This window comes from Ranitomeya imitator, chromosome 9 (genome assembly GCF_032444005.1).
Source record: "Ranitomeya imitator isolate aRanImi1 chromosome 9, aRanImi1.pri, whole genome shotgun sequence".
NCBI lineage: Eukaryota > Metazoa > Chordata > Amphibia > Anura > Dendrobatidae > Ranitomeya > Ranitomeya imitator.
Window position 1 is genome coordinate 103,790,203 of NC_091290.1, and position 15,163 is coordinate 103,805,365.

Genomic DNA, 15,163 nt, shown 5'->3' on the forward strand with positions numbered 1-15,163 from the left:
AGTTCCTTTGGGGGTCTAGTTTCTAAAATCGTGTCATTTCTGGGGGATCTCCAATGTTTAGGCACACAGGGGCTCTCCAAACGTGACATGGTGTCCGCTAATGATTGGAGCTAATTTTCCATTTAAAAAGCCAAATGGCATGCCATCCCTTCCGAGCCCTGCCGTGCGCCCAAACAGTGGTTTACCCCCACATATGGGGTATCAGCGTACTCAGGACAAACTGGACAACAATATTTGGGGTCCAATTTCTCCTATTATCCTTGGCAAAATAGGAAATTCCAGGCTAAAAAATCATTTTTGAGGAAAGAAAAATTATTTTTTATTTTCATGGCTCTGCGTTATAAACTTCTGTGAAGCACCTGGGGGTTTAAAGTGCTCAATATGCATCTAGATAAGTTCCTTGGGGGGTCTAGTTTCCAAAATGGGGTCACTTGTGCGGGAGCTCCAATGTTTAGGCACACAGGGGCTCTCCAAACGCGACATGGTGTCCGCTAACAATTGGAGCTAATTTTCCATTCAAAAAGTCAAATGGCGCGCCTTCTCTTCCGAGCCCTGCCGAGTGCCCAAACAGTGGTTTACCCCCACATATGAGGTATCGGTGTACTCGGGAGAAATTGCCCAACAAATTTTATGATCCATTTTATCCTACTGCCCATGTGAAAATGAAAAAATTGAGGCGAAAAGAATTTTTTTGTGAAAAAAAATTACTTTTTCATTTTTACAGATCAATTTGTGAAGCACCTGAGGGTTTAAAGTGCTCACTAGGCATCTAAATTAGTTCCTTGGGGGGTCTAGTTTCCAAAATGGGGTCACTTGTGGGGGAGCGCCAATGTTTAGGCACACAGGAGCTATCCAAACGCGACATGGTGTCCGCTAACGATGGAAATAATTTTTCATTCAAAAAGTCAAATGGCGCTCCTTCCCTTCCGAGCCTTACCATGTGCCCAAACAGTGGTTTACCTCCACATGTGAGATATTGGTGTACTCAGGAGAAATTGCCCAACACATTTTATGATCCATTTTATCCTGTTGCCCATGTGAAAATGAAAAAATTGAGGCTAAAAGAATTTTTTTGTGAAAAAAAAGTACTTTTTCATTTTTACGGATCAATTTGTGAAGCACCTGGGGGTTCAAAGTGCTCACTATGCATCTAGATAAGTTCCTTGGGGCGTCTAGTTTCCAAAATGGGGTCACTTGTGGGGGAGCTCCAATTTTTAGGCACACGGGGGCTCTCCAAACGTGACATGGTGTCCGCTAAAGAGTGGAGCCAATTTTTGATTCAAAAAGTCAAATGGCGCTCCTTCCCTTCCAAGCCCTGCCGTGCGCCAAAACAGTGGTTTACCCCCACATATGAGGTATCAGGGTACTCAGGACAAATTGGACAACAACTTTCGTGGTTCAGTTTCTCCTTTTACCATTGGGAAAATAAAAAAATTGTTGCTAAAAGATAATTTTTGTGACTAAAAAGTAAAATGTTCATTTTTTCCTTCCATGTTGCTTCTGCTGCTGTGAAGCACCTGAAGGGTTAATAAACTTCTTGAATGTGGTTTTGAGTACCTTGAGGGGTGCAGTTTTTAGAATGGTGTCACTTTTGGGTATTTTCAGCCATATAGACCCCTCAAACTGACTTCAAATGTGAGGTGGTCCCTAAAAAAAATGGTTTTGTAAATTTCGTTGTAAAAATGACAAATCGCTGGTCAAATTTTAACCCTTATAACTTCCTAACAAAAAAAAATTTTGTTTCCAAAATTGTGCTGATGTAAAGTAAACATGTGGGAAATGTTATTTATTAACTATTTTGTGTCACATATCTCTCTGGTTTAACAGAATAAAAATTCAAAATGTGAAAATTGCGAAATTTTCAAAATTTTCGCCAAATTTCCGTGTTTATCACAAATAAATGCAGAATTTATTGACCTAAATTTACCACTAACATGAAGCCCAATATGTCATGAAAAAACAATCTCAGAACCGCTAGGATCCGTTGAAGCGTTCCTGAGTTATTACCTCATAAAGGGACACTGGTCAGAATTGCAAAAAACGGCAAGGTCTTTAAGGTCAAAATAGGCTGGGTCTTGAAGGGGTTAAGGAGTGTTTCTAACCTAGCCATTGACTTGTATTATAAGTATGGAGCACTTCTAAATGAAAAATACCAGAAGATAGATATGCTTTATTTCAGTTAACCGCTTGGAATTTTTGGAAACTTGATGTGGTTAAAAGACGCCAAAAGCCCGATCATATGAACAGCAAGTCTTTTTTTACATGGAAATGAATTTGTTCAGTGTTTTCAGCATTTTCAGAGTAATTTTCAGGATGTTTTTGGAATGGACCCACTCCATATCCACCTTATGAAGAGGTCAAAGTCTTAAACTGTACATGGTTCCCATTGATGATGACTCGAAATCAGATTTTTACATTTTTACTGGGACCTAGAATTTTGTTTCTATTTTCTGAGATATTTTCCAGAGGGATAATCACTGATCTTGATCATGGTGCTATAAGAAAAGGTGTGTGAATCTCATCAATTGTTAATATATGAGTAGTCGTGGCCGAGTGGTTAAGGCGATGGACTTGAAGTCCATTGGGGTTTCCCCGCGCAGGTTCAAATCCTGCTGACTTCGTATATGTTCCTAAAGCTTTTTGACTGATTATCTGAGTAGATTAATTTGCGCGTTTCCTTGTCTACCCCCATGACAGTGATATGCAAACTCTGGAACGGTTTTCAAGAATCAGACTGATTAGATTTTTGGATGTACATTCCATAAGCCGATCTGGCGCTGCATCTCATGTGCATCATGCCGCTAATCAAAAGAAGCACCGTGAGTGTGGCACCAGGTAAGTGGTGCTTCTCCCGCTTTTGTCTAGCGGCCATAGACCATTGTTGTGGCAGATGTACTGGGACATGCACTTTGATTTGCAACAACCTTGAATTATCTCTTGGATGAAACCTTTTACCACACAGTGAAAAATTTTTAGCGACTTCTGGATGAACAGCTTTCTAACAGTATAAGTTTTGCAATTAATTTTTTTCTTGCTCTTTTTCCAAGTAACAGATCTAGCACTCTTTTTACTAGTCACTTTTTATCAACATTTAAAACTGTCCTTGCTGAGATATCGTGGAACCCTTGGCACACTTGTGGAATAAAAGTTTAGAAGATATTAATTAACCATTGTGTATTAATTGTAGATTTGCACTACAGCTTTAGAGCCTGTTTTCACCATGATTCATGAGTTCAATTGTGCTTTCCAGAACACAAAACTGCAGCCAAATCTTTTTTGTGTGTGGTTCCATGGTGTAATGGTTAGCACTCTGGACTCTGAATCCAGGGATCTGAGTTCAAATCTCAGTGGAACCTGGCCAGTTTTTCGTACACATGTTTCAATTTTTCCACTGACACTGTGTTCTCCTGTTCCCAAGGTTTAACATAAAAAGAGAAAGTTAAAATCAACATACCAAAAGCCAAAAAAAGATTTCAATGTTCCAAGCATACATGGAGTGATCACTGTGAGTTCTGTGGCCAAAGCTACCTATGAAGCAGGGTTAATGAAACTTAAAACACCACCATTTTTGGTGGTGTTTTTCTAAAAATTGTTTTGGGCATCTTTTGAGTCTGTTTTTGAGGCTTTGCTTTGCAGCTCACAAAATGCACCAAAAGTCACTTAGGAACCTTTAAGGAGTGTTTCTAACCTAGCCATTGACTTGTATTATAAGTATGGAGCACTTCTAAATGAAAAATACCAGAAGATAGATATGCTTATTTCAGTTAACCGCTTGGAATTTTTGGAAACTTGATGTGGTTAAAAGACGCCAAAAGCCCGATCATATGAACAGCAAGTCTTTTTTTACATGGAAATGAATTTGTTCAGTGTTTTCAGCATTTTCAGAGTAATTTTCAGTATGTTTTTGGAATGGACCCACTCCATATCCACCTTATGAAGAGGTCAAAGTCTTAAACTGTACATGGTTCCCATTGATGATGACTCGAAATCAGATTTTTACATTTTTACTGGGACCTAGAATTTTGTTTCTATTTTCTGAGATATTTTCCAGAGGGATAATCACTGATCTTGAACATGGTGCTATAAGAAAAGATGTGTGAATCTCATCAAATGTTAATGTCTGAGTAGTCGTGGCCGAGTGGTTAAGGCGATGGACTTGAAATCCATCTCCGCGCAGGTTCAAATTCTGCCGACTACGTATATATTCCTAAAGCTTTTTGACTGATTACCTGAGTAGATTAATTTGCGCGTTTCCTTGTCTACCGCCATGACAGTGATATGCAAACTCTGGAACGGTTTTCAAGAATCAGACTGATTAGATTTTTGGATGTACATTCCATAAGCCGATCTGGCGCTGCATCTCATGTGCATCATGCCGCTAATCAAAAGAAGCACCGTGAGTGTGGCACCAGGTAAGTGGTGCTTCTCCCGCTTTTGTCTAGCGGCCATAGACCATTGTTGTGGCAGATGTACTGGGACATGCACTTTGATTTGCAACAACCTTGAATTATCTCTTGGATGAAACCTTTTACCACACAGTGAAAAATTTTTAGCGACTTCTGGATGAACAGCTTTCTAACAGTATAAGTTTTGCAATTAATTTTTTTCTTGCTCTTTTTCCAAGTAACAGATCTAGCACTCTTTTTACTAGTCACTTTTTATCAACATTTAAAACTGTCCTTGCTGAAATATCGTGAAACCCTTGGCACACTTGTGGAATAAAAGTTTAGAAGATATTAATTTACCATTGTGTATTAATTGTAGATTTGCACTACAGCTTTAGAGCCTGTTTTCACCATGATTCATGAGTTCAATTGTGCTTTCCAGAACACAAAACTGCAGCCAAATCTTTTTTGTGTGTGGTTCCATGGTGTAATGGTTAGCACTCTGGACTCTGAATCCAGCGATCTGAGTTCAAATCTCAGTGGAACCTGGCCAGTTTTTCGTACACATGTTTCAATTTTTCCACTGACACTGTGTTCTCCTGTTCCCAAGGTTTAACATAAAAAGAGAAAGTTAAAATCAACATACCAAAAGCCAACAAAAGATTTCAATGTTCCAAGCATACATGGAGTGATCACTGTGAGTTCTGTGGCCAAAGCTACCGATGAAGCAGAGTTAATGAAACTTAAAACACCACCATTTTTGGTGGTGTTTTTCTAAAAATTGTTTTGGGCATCTTTTGAGTCTGTTTTTGAGGCTTTGCTTTGCAGCTCACAAAATGCAACAAAAGTCACTTAGGAACCTTTAAGGAGTGTTTCTAACCTAGCCATTGACTTGTATTATAGGTATGGAGCACTTCTAAATGAAAAATACCAGAAGATAGATATGCTTATTTCAGTTAACCGCTTGGAATTTTTGGAAACTTGATGTGGTTAAAAGACGCCAAAAGCCCGATCATATGAACAGCAAGTCTTTTTTTACATGGAAATGAATTTATTCAGTGTTTTCAGCATTTTCAGAGTAATTTTCAGGATGTTTTTGGAATGGACCCACTCCATATCCACCTTATGAAGAGGTCAAAGTCTTAAACTGTACATGGTTCCCATTGATGATGACTCGAAATCAGATTTTTACATTTTTACTGGGACCTAGAATTTTGTTTCTATTTTCTGAGATATTTTCCAGAGGGATAATCACTGATCTTGATCATGGTGCTATAAGAAAAGGTGTGTGAATCTCATCAAATGTTTATGTCTGAGTAGTCGTGGCCGAGTGGTTAAGGCGATGGACTTGAAATCCATTGGGGTTTCCCCGCGCAGGTTCAGATCCTGCTGACTACGTATATGTTCCTAAATCTTTTTGACTGATTACCTGAGTAGATTAATTTGCGCGTTTCCTTGTCTACCGCCATGACAGTGATATGCAAACTCTGGAACGGTTTTCAAGAATCAGACTGATTAGATTTTTGGATGTACATTCCATAAGCCGATCTGGCGCTGCATCTCATGTGCATCATGCCGCTAATCAAAAGAAGCACCGTGAGTGTGGCACCAGGTAAGTGGTGCTTCTCCCGCTTTTGTCTAGCGGCCACAGACCATTGTTGTGGCAGATGTACTGGGACATGCACTTTGATTTGCAACAACCTTGAATTATCTCTTGGATGAAACCTTTTACCACACAATGAAAAATTTTTAGTGACTTCTGGATGAACAGCTTTCTAACAGTATAAGTTTTGCAAATATTTTTTTTCTTGCTCTTTTTCCAAGTAACAGATCTAGCACTCTTTTTACTAGTCACTTTTTATCAACATTTAAAACTGTCCTTGCTGAGATATCGTGGAACCCTTGGCACACTTGTGGAATAAAAGTTTAGGAGATATTAATTTACCATTGTGTATTAATTGTAGATTTGCACGACAGCTTTAGAGCCTGTTTTCACCATGATTCATGAGTTCAATTGTGCTTTCCAGAACACAAAACTGCAGCCAAGTCTATTTTGTGTGTGGTTCCATGGTGTAATGGTTAGCACTCTGGACTCTGAATCCAGTGATCTGAGTTCAAATCTCAGTGGAACCTGGGCAGTTTTTCGTACACATGTTTCAATTTTTCCACTGACACTGTGTTCTCCTGTTCCCAAGGTTTAACATAAAAAGAGAAAGTTAAAATCAACATACCAAAAGCCAAAAAAAGATTTCAATGTTCCAAGCATACATGGAGTGATCACTGTGAGTTCTGTGGCCAAAGCTACCTATGAAGAAGGGTTAATGAAACTTAAAACGCCACCGTTTTTGGTGGTGTTTTTCTAAAAATTGTTTTGGGCATCTTTTGAGTCTGTTTTTGAGGCTGTGCTTTGCAGCTCACAAAATGCACCAAAAGTCACTTAGGAACCTTTAAGGAGTGTTTCTAACCTAGCCATTGACTTGTATTATAAGTATGGAGCACTTCTAAATGAAAAATACCAGAAGATAGATATGCTTATTTCAGTTAACCGCTTGGAATTTTTCGAAACTTGATGTGGTTAAAAGACGCCAAAAGCCCGATCATATGAACAGCAAGTCTTTTTTTACATGGAAATTAATTTGTACAGTGTTTTCAGCATTTTCAGAGTAATTTTCAGGATGTTTTTGGAATGGACCCACTCCATATCCACCTTATGAAGAAGTCAAAGTCTTAAACTGTACATGGTTCCCATTGATGATGACTCGAAATCAGATTTTTACATTTTTACTGGGACCTAGAATTTTGTTTCTATTTTCTGAGATATTTTCCAGAGGGATAATCACTGATCTTGATCATGGTGCTCTCAGAAAAGGTGTGTGAATCTCATCAAATGTTAATGTCTGAGTAGTCGTGGCCGAGTGGTTAAGGCGATGGACTTGAAATCCATTGGGGTTTCCCCGCGCAGGTTCAAATCCTGCCGACTACGTATATATTCCTAAAGCTTCTTGACTGATTACCTGAGTAGATTAATTTGCGCGTTTCCGTGTCTACCCCCATGACAGTGATATGCAAACTCTGGAACGGTTTTCAAGAATCAGACTGATTAGATTTTTGGATGTACATTCCATAAGCCGATCTGGTGCTGCATCTCATGTGCATCATGCCGCTAATCAAAAGAAGCACCGTGAGTGTGGCACCAGGTAAGTGGTGCTTCTCCCGATTTTGTCTAGCGGCCACAGACCATTGTTGTGGCAGATGTACTGGGACATGCACTTTGATTTGCAACAACCTTGAATTATCTCTTGGATGAAACCTTTTACCACACAGTGAAAAATTTTTAGCGACTTCTGGATGAACAGCTTTCTAACAGTATAAGTTTTGCAATTAATTTTTTTCTTGCTCTTTTTCCAAGTAACAGATCCAGCACTCTTTTACTAGTCACTTTTTATCAACATTTAAAACTGTCCATGCTGAGATATCGTGAAACCCTTGGCACACTTGTGGAATAAAAGTTTAGGAGATATTAATTTACCATTGTGTATTAATTGTAGATTTGCACTACAGCTTTAGAGCCTGTTTTCACCATGATTCATGAGTTCAATTGTGCTTTCCAGAACACAAAACTGCAGCCAAGTCTTTTTCGTGTGTGGTTACATGGTGTAATGGTTAGCACTTTGGACTCTGAATCCAGCGATCTGAGTTCAAAACTCAGTGGAACCTGGGCAGTTTTTTGTACAAGTTTCAATTTTTCCACTGACACTGTGTTCTCCTGTGCCCAAGGTTTAACATAAAAAGAGAAAGTTAAAATCAGCATACCAAAAGCCAAAAAATGATTTCAATGTTCCAAGCATGGAGTGATCAATGTGAGTTCTGTGGCCAAAGCTACCTATGAAGCAGGATTAATGAAACTTAAAACACCACCATTTTTGGTGGTGTTTTTCTAAAAATTGTTTTGGGCATCTTTTGAGTCTGTTTTTGAGGCTTTTCTTTGCAGCTCACAAAATGCACCAAAAGTCACTTAGGAACCATTAAGGAGTGTTTCTAACCTAGCCATTGACTTGTATTATAAGTATGGAGCCCTTCTAAATGAAAAATACCAGAAGATAGATATGCTTATTTCAGTTAACCGCTTGGAATTATTGGAAACTTGATGTGGTTAAAAGACGCCAAAAGCCTGATCATATGAACAGCAAGTCTTTTTTTTACATGGAAATAAATTTGTTCAGTGTTTTCAGCATTTTCAGAGTAATTTTCAGGATGTTTTTGGAATGGACCCACTCCATATCCACCTTATGAAGAGGTCAAAGTCTTAAACTGTACATGGTTCCCATTGATGATGACTCGAAATCAGATTTTTACTGGGACCTATTGTACTGGGACAATATTGTACAGTTTCAGCTGTCTTTCACTAGGGGGACTTGTCAGGGAGTCACAAAAACATTGAACTTTAGGAAGGCAAAGTTTGACCAGCTTAGAGATGCCCTTAATCTGGTAGACTGGGACAATATCCTCAGAAATAAGAATACAGATAATAAATGGGAAATGTTTAAGAACATCCTAAATATGCAGTGTAAGCGGTTTATACCTTGTGGGAATAAAAGGACTAGAAATAGGAAAAACCCAATGTGGCTAAACAAAGAAGTAAGACAGGCAATTAACAGTAAAAAGAAAGCATTTGCACTACTAAAGCAGGATGGCACCATTGAAGCTCTAAAAAACTATAGGGAGAAAAATACTTTATCTAAAAAACTAATTAAAGCTGCCAAAAAGGAAACAGAGAAGCACATTGCTAAGGAGAGTAAAACTAATCCCAAACTGTTCTTCAACTATATCAATAGTAAAAAAGAATAAAAACTGAAAATGTAGGCCCCTTAAAAAATAGTGAGGAAAGAATGGTTGTAGATGACGAGGAAAAAGCTAACATATTAAACACCTTCTTCTCCACGGTATTCACGGTGGAAAATGAAATGCTAGGTGAAATCCCAAGAAACAATGAAAACCCTATATTAAGGGTCACCAATCTAACCCAAGAAGAGGTGCGAAATCGGCTAAATAAGATTAAAATAGATAAATCTCCGGGTCCGGATGGCATACACCCACGAGTACTAAGGGAACTAAGTAATGTAATAGATAAACCATTATTTCTTATTTTTAGGGACTCTATAGCGACAGGATCTGTTCCGCAGGACTGGCGCATAGCAAATGTGGTGCCAATATTCAAAATGGGCTCTAAAAGTGAACCTGGAAATTATAGGCCAGTAAGTCTAACCTCTATTGTTGGTAAAATATTTGAAGGGTTTCTGAGGGATGTTATTCTGGATTAGCTCAATGAGAATAACTGTTTAACTCCATATCAGCATGGGTTTATGAGAAATCGCTCCTGTCAAACCAATCTAATCAGTTTTTATGAAGAGGTAAGCTATAGGCTGGACCACGGTGAGTCATTGGACGTGGTATATCTCGATTTTTCCAAAGCGTTTGATACCGTGCCGCACAAGAGGTTGGTACACAAAATGAGAATGCTTGGTCTGGGGGAAAATGTGTGTAAATGGGTTAGTAACTGGCTTAGTGATAGAAAGCAGAGGGTGGTTATAAATGGTATAGTCTCTAACTGGGTCGCTGTGACCAGTGGGGTACCGCAGGGGTCAGTATTGGGACCTGTTCTCTTCAACATATTCATTAATGATCTGGTAGAAGGTTTACACAGTAAAATATCGATATTTGCAGATGATACAAAACTATGTAAAGCAGTTAATACAAGAGAAGATAGTATTCTGCTACAGACGGATCTGGATAAGTTGGAAACTTGGGCTGAAAGGTGGCAGATAAGGTTTAACAATGATAAATGTAAGGTTATACACATGGGAAGAAGGAATCAATATCACCATTACACACTGAATGGGAAACCACTGGGTAAATCTGACAGGGAGAAGGACTTGGGGATCCTAGTTAATGATAAACTTACCTGGAGCAGCCAGTGCCAGGCAGCAGCTGCCAAGGCAAACAGGATCATGGGGTGCATTAAAAGAGGTCTGGATACACATGATGAGAGCATTATACTGCCTCTGTACAAATCCCTAGTTAGACCGCACATGGAGTACTGTGTCCAGTTTTGGGCACCGGTGCTCATGAAGGATATAATGGAACTAGAGAGAGTACAAAGGAGGGCAACAAAATTAATAAAGGGGATGGGAGAACTACAATACCCAGATAGATTAGCAAAATTAGGATTATTTAGTCTAGAAAAAAGACGACTGAGGGGCGATCTAATAACCATGTATAAGTATATAAGGGGACAATACAAATATCTCGCTGAGGATCTGTTTATACCAAGGAAGGTGACGGGCACAAGGGGGCATTCTTTGCGTCTGGAGGAGAGAAGGTTTTTCCACCAACATAGAAGAGGATTCTTTACTGTTAGGGCAGTGAGAATCTGGAATTGCTTGCCTGAGGAGGTGGTGATGGCGAACTCAGTCGAGGGGTTCAAGAGAGGCCTGGATGTCTTCCTGGAGCAGAACAATATTGTATCATACAATTATTAGGTTCTGTAGAAGGACATAGATCTGGGGATTTATTATGATGGAATATAGGCTGAACTGGATGGACAAATGTCTTTTTTCGGCCTTACTAACTATGTTACTATGTTACTATGTTACTATGTTTAGTGTTTTCAGCATTTTCAGAGTAATTTTCAGGATGTTTTTGGAATGGACCCACGCCATATCCACCTTATGAAGAGGTCAAAGTCTTAAACTGTACATGGTTCCCATTGATGATGACTTGAAATCAGATTTTTACATTTTTACTGGGACCTAGAATTTTGTTTCTATTTTCTGAGATATTTTCCAGAGGGATAATCACTGATCTTGATCATGGTGCTATCAGAAAAGGTGTGTGAATCTCATCAAATGTTAATGTCTGAGTAGTCGTGGCCGAGTGGTTAAGGCGATGGACTTGAGATCCGTTAGGGTTTCCCCGTGCAGGATCAAATCCTGCCGACTATGTATATGTTCCTAAAGCTTTTTGACTGATTACCTGAGTAGATTAATTTGCGCGTTTCCTTGTCTACCCCCATGACAGTGATATGCAAACTCTGGACCGGTGTTCAAGAATCAGACTGATTAGATTTTTGGATGTACATTCCATAAGCCGATCTGGCGCTGCATCTCATGTGCATCATGCCGCTAATCAAAAGAAGCACCGTGAGTGTGGCACCAGGTAAGTGGTGCTTCTCCCGCTTTTGTCTAGCGGCCACAGACCATTGTTGTGGCAGATGTACTGGGACATGCACTTTGATTTGCAACAACCTTGAATTATCTCTTGGATGAAACCTTTTACCACACAATGAAAAATATTTAGCGACTTCTGGATGAACAGCTTTCTAACAGTATAAGTTTTGCAATTAATTTTTTTCTTGCTCTTTTTCCAAGTAACAGATCTAGCACTCTCTTTACTAGTCACTTTTTATCAACATTTAAAACTGTCCTTGCTGAGATATCGTGGAACCCTTGGCACACTTGTGGAATAAAAGTTTAGGAGATATTAATTTACCATTGTGTATTAATTGTAGATTTGCACTACAGCTTTAGAGCCTGTTTTCACAATGATTCATGAGTTCAATTGTGCTTTCCAGAACACAAAACTGCAGCCAAGTTTTTTTAATGTGTGGTTCCATGGTGTAATGGTTATCACTCTGGACTCTGAATCCAGCGATCTGAGTTCAAATCTCAGTGGAACCTAGGCAGTTTTTCGTACACATGTTTCAATTTTTCCACTGACACTGTGTTCTCCTGTGCCCAAGGTTTAACATAAAAAGAGAAAGTTAAAATCAACATACCAAAAGCCAAAAAAAGATTTCAATGTTCCAAGCATACATGGAGTGATCACTGTGAGTTCTGTGGCCAAAGCTACCTATGAAACAGGATTAATGAAACTTAAAACACCACCATTTTTGGTGGTGTTTTTCTAAAAATTGTTTTGGGCATCTTTTGAGTCTGTTTTTGAGGCTTTTCTTTGCAGCTCCCAAAATGCACCAAAAGTCACTTAGGAACCATTAAGGAGTGTTTCTAACCTAGCCATTGACTTGTATTATAAGTATGGAGCCCTTCTAAATGAAAAATACCAGAAGATAGATATGCTTATTTCAGTTAACCGCTTGGAATTTTTGGAAACTTGATGAGGTTAAAAGATGCCAAAAGCCCGATCATATGAACAGCAAGTCTTTTTTTACATGGAAATGAATTTGTTCAGTGTTTTCAGCATTTTCAGAGTAATTTTCAGGATGTTTTTGGAATGGACCCACTCCATATCCACCTTATGAAGAGGTCAAAGTCTTAAACTGTACATGGTTCCCATTGATGATGACTCGAAATCTGATTTTTACATTTTTCCTGGGACCTAGAATTTTGTTTCTATTTACTGAGATATTTTCCAGAGGGATAATCACTGATCTTGATCATGGTGCTATAAGAAAAGGTGTGTGAATCTCATCAAATGTAAATGTCTGAGTAGTCGTGGCCGAGTGGTTAAGGCGATGGACTTGAAATCCATTGGGGTTTCCCCGCGCAGGTTCAAATCCTGCCGACTACGTATGTGTTCCTAAAGCTTTTTGACTGATTACCTGAGTAGATTAATTTGCGCGTTTCCTTGTCTACCCCCATGACAGTGATATGCAAACTCTGGAACGGTTTTCAAGAATCAGACTGATTACATTTTTGGATGTACATTCCATAAGCCGATCTGGTGCTGCATCTCATGTGCATCATGCCGCTAATCAAAAGAAGCACCGTGAGTGTGGCACCAGGTAAGTGGTGCTTCTCCCGCTTTTGTCTAGCGGCCACAGACCATTGTTGTGGCAGATGTACTGGGACATGCACTTTGATTTGCAACAACCTTGAATTATCTCTTGGATGAAACCTTTTACCACACAATGAAACATTTTTAGCGACTTCTGGATGAACAGCTTTCTAACAGTATAAGTTTTGCAAATAACTTTTTTCTTGCTCTTTTTCCAAGTAACAGATCTAGCACTCTTTTTACTAGTCACTTTTTATCAACATTTAAAACTGTCCTTGCTGAGATATCGTGGAACCCTTGGCACACTTGTGGAATAAAAGTTTAGAAGATATTAATTTACCATTGTGTATTAATTGTAGATTTGCACTACAGCTTTAGAGCCTGTTTTCACCATGATTCATGAATTCAATTGTGCTTTCCAGAACACAAAACTGCAGCCAAGTTTTTTTTGTGTGTGGTTCCATGGTGTAATGGTTAGCACTCTGGACTCTGAATCCAGCGATCTGAGTTCAAATCTCAGTGGAACCTGGCCAGTTTTTCGTACACATGTTTCAATTTTTTGCCACTGACACTGTGTTCTCCTGTTCCCAAGGTATAACATAAAAAGAGAAAGTTAAAATTAACATACCAAAAGCCAAAAAAAGATTTCAATATTCCAAGCATACATGGAGTGATCACTGTGAGTTCTGTGGCCAAAGCTACCTATGAAGCAGGGTTAATGAAACTTAAAACACCACCATTTTTGGTGGTGTTTTTCTAAAAATTGTTTTGGGCATCTTTTGAGTCTGTTTTTGAGGCTTTGCTTTGCAGCTCACAAAATGCACCAAAAGTCACTTAGGAACCTTTAAGGAGTGTTTCTAACCTAGCCATTGACTTGTATTATAAGTATGGAGCACTTCTAAATGAAAAATACCAGAAGATAGATATGCTTATTTCAGTTAACCGCTTGGAATTTTTGGAAACTTGATGTGGTTAAAAGACGCCAAAAGCCCGATCATATGAACAGCAAGTCTTTTTTTACATGGAAATGAATTTGTTCAGTGTTTTCAGCATTTTCAGAGTAATTTTCAGGATGTTTTTGGAATGGACCCACTCCATATCCACCTTATGAAGAGGTCAAAGTCTTAAACTGTACATGGTTCCCATTGATGATGACTCGAAATCAGATTTTTACATTTTTACTGGGACCTAGAATTTTGTTTCTATTTTCTGAGATATTTTCCAGAGGGATAATCACTGATCTTGATCATGGTGCTATAAGAAAAGGTGTGTGAATCTCAACAAATGTTAATGTCTGAGTAGTCGTGGCCGAGTGGTTAAGGCGATGGACTTGAAATCCATTGGGGTTTCCCCGCGCAGGTTCAAATCAAGCTGACTACGTATATGTTCCTAAAGCTTTTTGACTGATTACCTGAGTAGATTAATTTGCGCGTTTCCTTGTCTACCCCCATGACAGTGATATGCAAACTCTGGAACGGTTTTCAAGAATCAGACTGATTACATTTTTGGATGTACATTCCATAAGCCAATCTGGTGCTGCATCTCATGTGCATCATGCTGCTAATCAAAAGAAGCACCGTGAGTGTGGCACCAGGTAAGTGGTGCTTCTCCCGCTTTTGTCTAGCGGCCACAGACCATTGTTGTGGCAGATGTACTGGGACATGCACTTTGATTTGCAACAACCTTGAATTATCTCTTGGATGAAACCTTTTACCACACAATGAAACATTTTTAGCGACTTCTGGATGAACAGCATTCTAACAGTATAAGTTTTGCAAATAACTTTTTTCTTGCTCTTTTTCCAAGTAACAGATCTAGCACTCTTTTTACTAGTCACTTTTTATCAACATTTAAAACTGTCCTTGCTGAGATATCGTGGAACCCTTGGCACACTTGTGGAATAAAAGTTTAGAAGATATTAATTTACCATTGTGTATTAATTGTAGATTTGCACTACAGCTTTAGAGCCTGTTTTCACCATGATT

The 15,163-nt window shown here is 38.9% G+C and overlaps 11 non-coding genes across 11 annotated transcripts; all 11 read left to right on the top strand.

Annotated features, from left to right (window-relative positions):
• Positions 1 to 2,539: 2,539 nt before the first annotated feature.
• Positions 2,540 to 2,621, top strand: TRNAS-UGA (transfer RNA serine (anticodon UGA)). The gene has a single exon. It is a non-coding gene; the product is annotated as a tRNA-Ser (tRNA).
• Positions 2,622 to 3,284: 663 nt separating this feature from the next.
• TRNAQ-CUG (transfer RNA glutamine (anticodon CUG)) lies at positions 3,285 to 3,356 on the top strand. The gene has a single exon. It is a non-coding gene; the product is annotated as a tRNA-Gln (tRNA).
• Positions 3,357 to 4,124: 768 nt separating this feature from the next.
• Positions 4,125 to 4,198, top strand: TRNAS-UGA (transfer RNA serine (anticodon UGA)). The gene has a single exon. It is a non-coding gene; the product is annotated as a tRNA-Ser (tRNA).
• A 663-nt stretch (positions 4,199 to 4,861) lies between these two features.
• On the top strand, positions 4,862 to 4,933 carry TRNAQ-CUG (transfer RNA glutamine (anticodon CUG)). Its single transcript has one exon. It is a non-coding gene; the product is annotated as a tRNA-Gln (tRNA).
• A 768-nt stretch (positions 4,934 to 5,701) lies between these two features.
• On the top strand, positions 5,702 to 5,783 carry TRNAS-UGA (transfer RNA serine (anticodon UGA)). Its single transcript has one exon. It is a non-coding gene; the product is annotated as a tRNA-Ser (tRNA).
• Positions 5,784 to 6,446: 663 nt separating this feature from the next.
• Positions 6,447 to 6,518, top strand: TRNAQ-CUG (transfer RNA glutamine (anticodon CUG)). Its single transcript has one exon. It is a non-coding gene; the product is annotated as a tRNA-Gln (tRNA).
• Positions 6,519 to 7,286: 768 nt separating this feature from the next.
• TRNAS-UGA (transfer RNA serine (anticodon UGA)) lies at positions 7,287 to 7,368 on the top strand. The gene has a single exon. It is a non-coding gene; the product is annotated as a tRNA-Ser (tRNA).
• Positions 7,369 to 12,049: 4,681 nt separating this feature from the next.
• On the top strand, positions 12,050 to 12,121 carry TRNAQ-CUG (transfer RNA glutamine (anticodon CUG)). Its single transcript has one exon. It is a non-coding gene; the product is annotated as a tRNA-Gln (tRNA).
• Positions 12,122 to 12,889: 768 nt separating this feature from the next.
• Positions 12,890 to 12,971, top strand: TRNAS-UGA (transfer RNA serine (anticodon UGA)). Its single transcript has one exon. It is a non-coding gene; the product is annotated as a tRNA-Ser (tRNA).
• A 663-nt stretch (positions 12,972 to 13,634) lies between these two features.
• TRNAQ-CUG (transfer RNA glutamine (anticodon CUG)) lies at positions 13,635 to 13,706 on the top strand. Its single transcript has one exon. It is a non-coding gene; the product is annotated as a tRNA-Gln (tRNA).
• Positions 13,707 to 14,476: 770 nt separating this feature from the next.
• TRNAS-UGA (transfer RNA serine (anticodon UGA)) lies at positions 14,477 to 14,558 on the top strand. Its single transcript has one exon. It is a non-coding gene; the product is annotated as a tRNA-Ser (tRNA).
• Positions 14,559 to 15,163: the final 605 nt, after the last annotated feature.